The 8,602-nt window shown below is 41.8% G+C and overlaps 1 pseudogene; it reads right to left on the minus strand.

Moving 5' to 3' along the window:
* Positions 1-228: 228 nt before the first annotated feature.
* LOC112863762 (cytohesin-2 pseudogene) lies at positions 229-8,334 on the minus strand (annotated as a pseudogene).
* Between the last annotated feature and the right edge of the window lie 268 nt (positions 8,335-8,602).

Here is an 8,602-nt window from a genome sequence, read left to right on the forward strand (position 1 = left end):
TGTCACATAATTTATTCATCTATTACTACTGGTGACATTCACATTGTTTCCAGGTTTTTGCCATCATGAACAATGCTATGATAAACGTATTTATTTGGTTTCTGTAATCTTTCTTGTTAACTTCTAAGTATTTTATGTGTTTGGTACTATTGGGAGTAGAATCTATTCGGTTTGCCACATGCCTATTGCTAAAATAGAGAAAAGGTATTGATTTCTATATGGTTCCCTTTATGAAGGGTTGACTCTGAGAAAGGAGAAATGGGGAGTAAGGGGGCTGGGCATGATTATTTTTTCATAACATGTATTATAGATTTAAGAGACTTAAAAACACGTGCATGTGTAATTTTTATAAAAATTAAATACTAAATAATAAATGGTAATGGGGCATCCCTATTAGTTTCTGATTTTATCTGAAATACTGTAGTGTTTTACCAGTTAGGATAATACTGGCTATTTGTTTAGATATATAGCCTTGACTATTTAAGTTGTTTCCTGGAATTCTTTCTTAAACTTATTGTTATTATTTATCATTTTATCATTTATATTATGATGTATAAATGCTGACTTATCAAAGGTTTTTCAGCACCTAATAACAATGTCACGATCCTAATATTTTCACAATAAATTATAGTGATTTATTTTCTCAATATTAAGCTACCCCTGCATTCCAAAAATAGTCTTTACTAAGTTGTAGAATATTATTCTTTTGTACATTGATGAATTCTCTTTGCTAATATGTTATTTAGAAGAACTCCCTCTCCGAGGAGGAATTCTTTCTCTCTCTTTTTAGTGGTTAAATAACGAATATGATTACCAACAGTGTTGATTACAAAGAAGAGAAAGGTGCTAGAGGTAGTGAATTTTTCTAAATGGGAAACCAGAATCTGGGCCCAGGAGTTCAGCTGCCAGGGAGGGGCAGCTGTGTAGTAAGTAATGGAGTTGGGGGCAAGGGGTCAGGGCTGCTCCTCCTTCTTCTCGACAAAATTAGCTTCTTCCTTGCCACCAGCATCTCACAGAAGGGGGTCTGTGCTCCCAGCTGCCTGGATGGACTTGATCCACTTGTCCTTCTCTGCCTGCATGGGGGCCAAGACCAGGTATACCCCCCTGCCACCTGCCTCCGTTTTGCAGAATTCAATGAGCTGCCCCATGTTGTTGGAGATGCAAAACTCAAAGCAGTTTGGTTTCTTTTTTTTTTTTTTTAATTTTTTTTTTCAACATTTATTTATTTTTGGGACAGAGAGAGACAGAGCATGAACGGGGGAGGGGCAGAGAGAGAGGGAGACACAGAATCGGAAACAGGCTCCAGGCTCTGAGCCATCAGCCCAGAGCCTGACGCGGGGCTCGAACTCACGGACCGCGAGATCGTGACCTGGCTGAAGTCGGACGCTCAACCGACTGCGCCACCCAGGCGCTCCAAAGCAGTTTGGTTTCTGAGGCTCGTACGCTTCTTGAATGTTCAGATTCTCCACAGGGATGATTCCTGCCAGCTCCTTGTCTGTCATATTCTCAAAATAGTAGAGGCAGTTGTGGTGACAAACCAGCACCAACTCTGCGTCTTCACCTGACTCCTCCCGGCTTAAGGAGCTGGCCCTTCTGGTCCAGGTTGAAGAAGGTATGGGTTAGACCATTCCCATCATCGTCAGGAATACTAAAGGGCTCATTTCAGATGCTGTCATAGAGGTTCCTGAGCAGCAACTCAGACAGGTCCCACTCTTGTCGATGCCTTGGTTCATGGCCCCAGAGTGCTCGAGGCCAGACTTCTTCTAGACATTGGGATTGTGAAGACTGGTGTTCAGCATGATGAGGCGAAGAACGACACCTCACACGTATCTGTAGATTAAAAAACACTGGGATTGCACAGGCAGATTCACTGGGCGAAGGCTTCTATCATCTGGTCAATCATCTGGGCCTAGCCCAGGAGGCAGAAAGCTCCATAGAAATTGCCTGAGGGCCTGCACCAGATCAAGGTCTGGGAACTCATACAGAACCACAAAGGCATGGAGCAGTGGCAAGTTCAGCCCTTCTGTCTGCCAGAGGTAGACCCCATGACCATCTCATTCAGGCCCTTGCCCTTGTACAGGATACCGGCGTGTTCTGGAGAAGTTCCTTCTCCACCAAGAACTAGATCGCCTTCTGGAGTCCATGCTGAAGTTCCTCCTGACCACTGCTGTCTTTTGGTTCTGTTGCAAGGTTTTAGCTACCTTCTTTGGCCTCCAGACCCTCCACCTTTCCAGTGACTTCACTGAGCTCCTATGGGCGCTGGATCTCTACCAGCAGCTCGGGCCTCTGCCACTAGAAGTTCTCCAGCTGCATCCGCTCCTCCAGAGTTGGGTCTTGAGGGCTCAACGGCACCAGGCGCTGTCCTCCATAGTGACTAGGAAGGTCTGTGGGCCTGGCCAGGATCCACTTAGGCCGGCAGGCTCGGGTGAGCCCACTCAAACTCCCAGGAGCCAACGCCTCCTTCTGTGTGCCAGTCTTCCACACTGAAATCTCTTCCTTAGCCTCTCAACCACCCTGACTATAGGGAGTTTTGCACCTATAAGTAAGATCAGTCACTAGTTTTCTCTTAAGAAAAAAACAAAAAAACAAAAACAAAAACAAAAACAAAACAAACAAAAAACAAAAAAATGGGCACTTGGGTGGCTCAGTTGGTTAAGCATCCAACTTCAGCTCAGGTCATGATGTCACAGTTCATGAGTTTGAGCCCCACATGGGACTCTGTGCTGACAGCTCAGAGCCTGGAGCCTGCTTCGGATTCTGTGTCTCCCTCTCTCTATGCCCCTCCCCTGCTCACGCTTTGTTTCTCTCTTTCTCAAAAATAAATAAACATCAAAAAAATTTTTTTTAATTAAAAAAAACAAAAATCCTATTGCAGGCTACAGTGGAGAAGATGGAACAGCTGTGATGTAATAAAAAGAACATATCTTTATAAATCAGAAGATGACATTTAGCGTTAAATATTTACTAGCACGCCAAAACAAGATCATTTTCAAAATCTAAGCACTATGTTCTATGATTCTACCACACTTTGGCATGAAACTTCAAGATAAATGCAGTAATACAACAAAATTAGGATTTTATTACCCTTAGAGTGGCATCAGGCAACCACTGATCTTCCACTGCAATGGCAAGACAATGAATTTTTAAGTATCGAGCATCAGGTTCCATCTGTAAGGATAGAGGCTGTTAGTCTTTTTTTTTAATGATTGTCATCGTTGGGGTGCCTGGGTGGCTCAGTCGGTTAAGTGTCCGAATTCGGCTCAGGTCATGATCTCGCAGTCTGTGAGTTCGAGCCCCGCGTCGGGCTCTGTGCTGACAGCTCAGAGCCTGGAGCCTGCTTCGGATTCTGTGTCTCCCTCTCTCTCTGTCCCTAACCCACTTGCATTCTGTCTCTGTCTCTCTCAAAAATAAATAAACATTAAAAAAAATTTTTTTGCGGGGGGGCGCCTGGGTGGCGCAGTCGGTTAAGCGTCCGACTTCAGCCAGGTCACGATCTCGCGGTCCGTGAGTTTGAGCCCCACGTCGGGCTCTGGGCTGATGGCTCAGAGCCTGGAGCCTGTTTCCGATTCTGTGTCTCCCTCTCTCGCTGCCCCTCCCCCGTTCATGCTCTGTCTCTCTGTCCCAAAAATAAATAAACGTTGAAAAAAAAATTAAAAAATATATATATATTAAAAAAAATTTTTTTAATTGTCATTGTAAATTTCTACCTTCTTTTTTTTTAATGTTTATTTATTTTTGAGAGAGAGAGAGAGCAAGCAGGGAAGGTACAGAGAGGGAGACAGAGGATTCAAAGCAGGCGCTGCACTTACAGCAGAGTAGGCTGGAGGTCATTGATTTTAACTGAAATGCTTTTGTGTTTTATCATTTTGTGTACGACTACCAAGTCATATAAGCATGAAAAGCATTTTAGGGGCGCCTGGGTGGCGCAGTCGGTTAAGCGTCCGACTTCAGCCAGGTCACGATCTCGCGGTCCGTGAGTTCGAGCCCCGCGTCAGGCTCTGGGCTGATGGCTCAGAGCCTGGAGCCAGTTTCCGATTCTGTGTCTCCCTCTCTCTCTGCCCCTCCCCCGTTCATGCTCTGTCTCTCTCTGTCCCAAAAATAAATAAACGTTGAAAAAAAAAAATAAAAAAAAAAAAAAGCATTTTAATTATTTTAGCTAATCCACAGTACTACTATTTTCACAATGAGAGCCCATTCCTAAGATCCATTATTCGAATTAATAATCCATTAATGTCTTCAATAGAAATTAATTCCTGTCATTCATTGGTTTAATAAGCAACATACCTAATGTTGATTAGAGTTAAGACAACTGAAGTGCTTCTAGCAATCCCTTTGGAGTATGATTTCCTAATTAGAATGTTAGCTGCACCTAGAGTATAATTTTAACCTAATATATCCATAATATTTTACTCTCTGTACTCAAATATTTTAAATTGTTTTAACGTTTATTTTTGAGAGAGAGAGAGAGAGAAACAGAGTGCGAGTGGGGGGAGGGGCAGGGAGAGAGGGAGACACAGAATCTGAAGCAGACTCCAGGCTCTGAGCTGTCAGCATAGAGCCTGATGCAGGGCTCAAACTCACAAACCGTGAGATCATGACCTGAGCCGAAAGTGGATGCTTAACCAACTGAGCCACCCAAGCATCCCTGTACTGAAATATTTTAAACTAAATTATAGATATTGTAACACTGGATTCATATACCAATTCTGCCACTTAATAGCTATGTAATATTGCATATGAATATAATTTGATCCCTTGAGACTCAGTTTCCTAATTGAGGATAATACCCAGCAGAATGGTGAGAATTGTATAATGGGTAGGAAAAAGCATTATAAACTCTAAAATAGTCTACAAATTTTAGGCATTATTATTGGATAATAATATCTCAAATAGAGGTTAGGTTCTTTTGAAGTCCTTTGAGGATTTATTCATGACAAGGAAGATTCGATGAGGTCTAATGTTCACCTATTATAAATATTACAGTTTTGATATTCTCTTTGTTTGTCTACAAAGACAGGGAAAAAAGCAAAATAAGTAATTATGAGGTCCCTTACCCAGAAGATCAAAATAATTACCCTAGTCTGGCCCTGGGGCCATAATCCTCACTAATACTATTACAGTGGAGGATTCTCATATGAGAGCAGACTTAATAGATCTAATAAGAATAACTAATATTTGGGGCGCTTGGGTGGCTCAGTAGGTTAAGCATCCTACTCTTGATTTTGGCTCAGGTCATGATCTCACAGTTAATGGGATCAAGCCCCACATCAGGCTCCACACTCAGATTCTCTCTCTCCCTCTGCCCCTCTCCCCCATTCACACACTCTCTCTATATAAAATTAAAAAAAAAAAAAAAACACTAATATTTATCCAGTGTTTACTATCTTCTAGGCAATGTGCTAAATATATTATCTTATTTAATCCCCATAATAACCAATAAAGTGGTTATTGTTTTAAAATAAGGAGGGGTGGGGGCGCCTGGGTGGCTCAGTTGGTTAAGCACTTGACTTCATCTCAAGTCATGATCTCACCGCTCATGAGTTCGAGCCCTGTGTCGGACTCTGTGCTGAAAGCTCAGAGCCTGAGCCTGCTTCCAGTTCTGTCTCCCTCTCTCTTTGCCCCTCTCCCACTCATGCTCTGTCTCTTTCTCTCAAAAATAAATAAATGTTAAAAAAAATTTTTTTAATAAAATAAGGAGGGGTGCCTGGGTGGCTCAGTCAGTTAAGCATCCAACTCTTGGTTTTCAGCTCAGGTCATGATCTCAAGGTTTGTGAGTTCAGGCCCTACACTGGGCTCTGTGCTGATGGTGCAGGACCTACTAGTATGATCTCTATCTCTCCCTCTCTCTCTGCCCCCCCTGCTCCCTCACTCAAAAATAAACAAACTTCAAAATGAAGAAACTAAGTCTGGCTCAATCAGAAGAGCATGTGACTTCTTTTCTTCTTTCTTTCTTTCTTTCTTTCTTTCTTTCTTTCTTTCTTCCTTTTTCTCTTTCTTTTGGGGAGAGAGAGAGAGAGGAGAGAGAGAGAGAGAGAGAGAGAGAGAGAGAGAGAATCCCAAACAGGCTCCACACTATTAGCATGGAGCCCGATGAAGGGCTCAAACCCACGAACCATAAGATCATGACTTGAGCCAAAGTCAAGTCAGACACTTAACTGACTAAGCCACCCAGGTGTTTCTCTTATCTTTTTTTTAAGTTTTTAAATTTATTTTGAGAGAGAGAGAGAGAGAGTGCAAACAGGGCAGGGACAAAGGGAAAGAGAGAGAATCCTAAGCAGGCTCCATGTTCATCATGGAGCCAGACTCAGGGCCAGATTCAGGGCTCACCAACCCCGAGATCACAACCTGAACCAAAATCAAGAGTCAGATGCACTTAACCAACTGAGCCACCCAGTCACCCTAGAGCATGTGACTCTTGATTTCAGGGTCCTTGAGTTAGAGCCCCATGTTGGGTATAGAGATCAATTTAAAAAATAATAATAAAGAAAAAAAATAAAGAAAATGAGGAAACTAATGGAGCATCTGGCTAGCTCAGTTGGTAGAGCATGTGACTCTTGGTCGTAAGTTCAAGCTCCATGTTGGGTGTGGAGCATCCTTTAAAAAAAAAAAACAAAGTTGGTGGGGGGGGTGGTGCCTGGGTGACTCAGCCAGTGAAGTGTCTCATTTAGGCTCAGGTCATGATCTCGAGGCTTGTGGGTTTGAGCCCACATCAAGCTATCAGCTCAGAGCCTGGAACCTGCCTCAGATCCCATATCTCCCTCTTTCTCTGTCCCTCCGCCACTCACACACTGTCTCTTTCTGTCTCTCAAAAATGAATAAATGTTAAAAAATAAATAAATAAATAAATAAATAAACAAACAAACAAACAAATAAATAAATAAATATTTTTTCAAATGAAGAAACTAAGGCTTAGAGAAATTAGGCAACTGACCAAGTGGTGATTCAAGGATTTGAGCTCAGGCAGTTGTTGTTGTTGTTGTTGTTGTTGTTGTTGTTGTTCTTTTTTTTAATGTTTATTTATTTTTGAGAGAGAGAGACAGAAAGAGTGCAAGCAGGGAAGGACAGAGAGAGAGGGAGACACAGAATCCGAAGCAGGCTCCAGGCTCTGAGCTGTCAGCACAGAGCCTGACATGGGGCTCAAACTCAGGAACTGAACTTAACAGACTGAGCCACCCAAGCAAGCAGTTGTTCTTAACCTATATTCTAAATACAACAGTTAATATGTAAATTTTATATCTATATTTAGATGTTTTGTATGACCATATATATAAATTTTCCCTGACATCCTGGACTTAAGAACAAGGAGGCAAACAAAATGCATGATGTTGCCTTCTTTTACTAAAAACAAACATATTCATTCATTTATACATTCAGCTAGTTTTCCTGGGGAAATTCAAGAATATTAACTGTGCTCTCTCTCTCTCTCTCTCTCTCTCTCTCTCTCTCTCAAAATAAATAAATAAACTTTAAAAAATAACATTAGGGAATTCTGAACATAGATTTTGTATTCAATCATTACTGAATTGTTAATTTTGTTAGGTGCAATAGTGGTAGTATAGTTTTGTAAAAGAAAACTTTTTTTTTAGAGATGCATGCTAATGAAGGTGGAAATGCCATTGATGAGATCTGGGGGTGATGGGGGACTTCATGGGGTTCAGAGCTGGCGGCCAAGAAAGAATTCTTTTTTATTTTTTTTTAACATTTATTCATTTTTGAGACAGAGAGAGACAGAGCATGAATGGGGGAAGGTCAGAGAGAGAGGGAGACACAGAATCTGAAACAGGCTCCAGGCTCTGAGCTGTCCGCACAGAGCCCAACGCGGGGCTGCAACTCACGGACCGTGAGATCATGACCTGAGCCGAAGTCGGACGCCCAACTGACTGAGCCACCCAGGCGCCCCAAGAAAGAGTTCTTGAAGATGTCTTTGGTGTAAAAAGGTGATTTTTAAAAGAAACTTTTCCTCTTCAATGTTTATTTTTGAGAGAGACAAATAGAGTGCAAGGAAGGCAGGCAGAAAGAGACAGAGACACAGAATCCGAAGCAGGCTCCAGGTTGGGAGTTATCAACACAGAGCCCGATTCGGGGATCAAACCCACAAACCATGAGATCATGACATGAACCGAAGTTGGATACTCAACTGACTGAGCCACCCAGGCACCCCTCTCCGAGGTTACTTTTATTCATTCCTTTAGGATTTTTGGTCCTGAATATCTCTCCAGGGACAACTATCGAAATTTTTGGTGATTTCAATACCTTCATTTTAAGTTCCTTGACCTCTTCTCCTCCAATGATATTGTTCTTCATCATATCTGAGCCACTCATTTCAAAGGCCATACTTTTGACCTTGTCATCACCAATAAATACAACTTGTCCGTAATTTCATTTTATTGCAAACTTTTTTGGCCACATACATTAAGATATGTAATTTTATTAATTTAGTAGTCTCCACAGCCAACATGGGGCTCAAACTCCTGACCCTGCAATCAAGAGTCACATGCTCTAATATCTGAGCCAGGCAGATGCTCCAAAGATGTGTAACTTTAATAAGCACTAAATAATTTGGAGATGATTATTACTTACATCTGTCTTAAAGATTTTATTC

The sequence above is a fragment of the Puma concolor genome, chromosome B4 (genome assembly GCF_028749965.1).
Source record: "Puma concolor isolate L17-30 chromosome B4, mPumCon1.1.hap2, whole genome shotgun sequence".
Taxonomy (NCBI): Eukaryota; Metazoa; Chordata; class Mammalia; order Carnivora; family Felidae; genus Puma; species Puma concolor.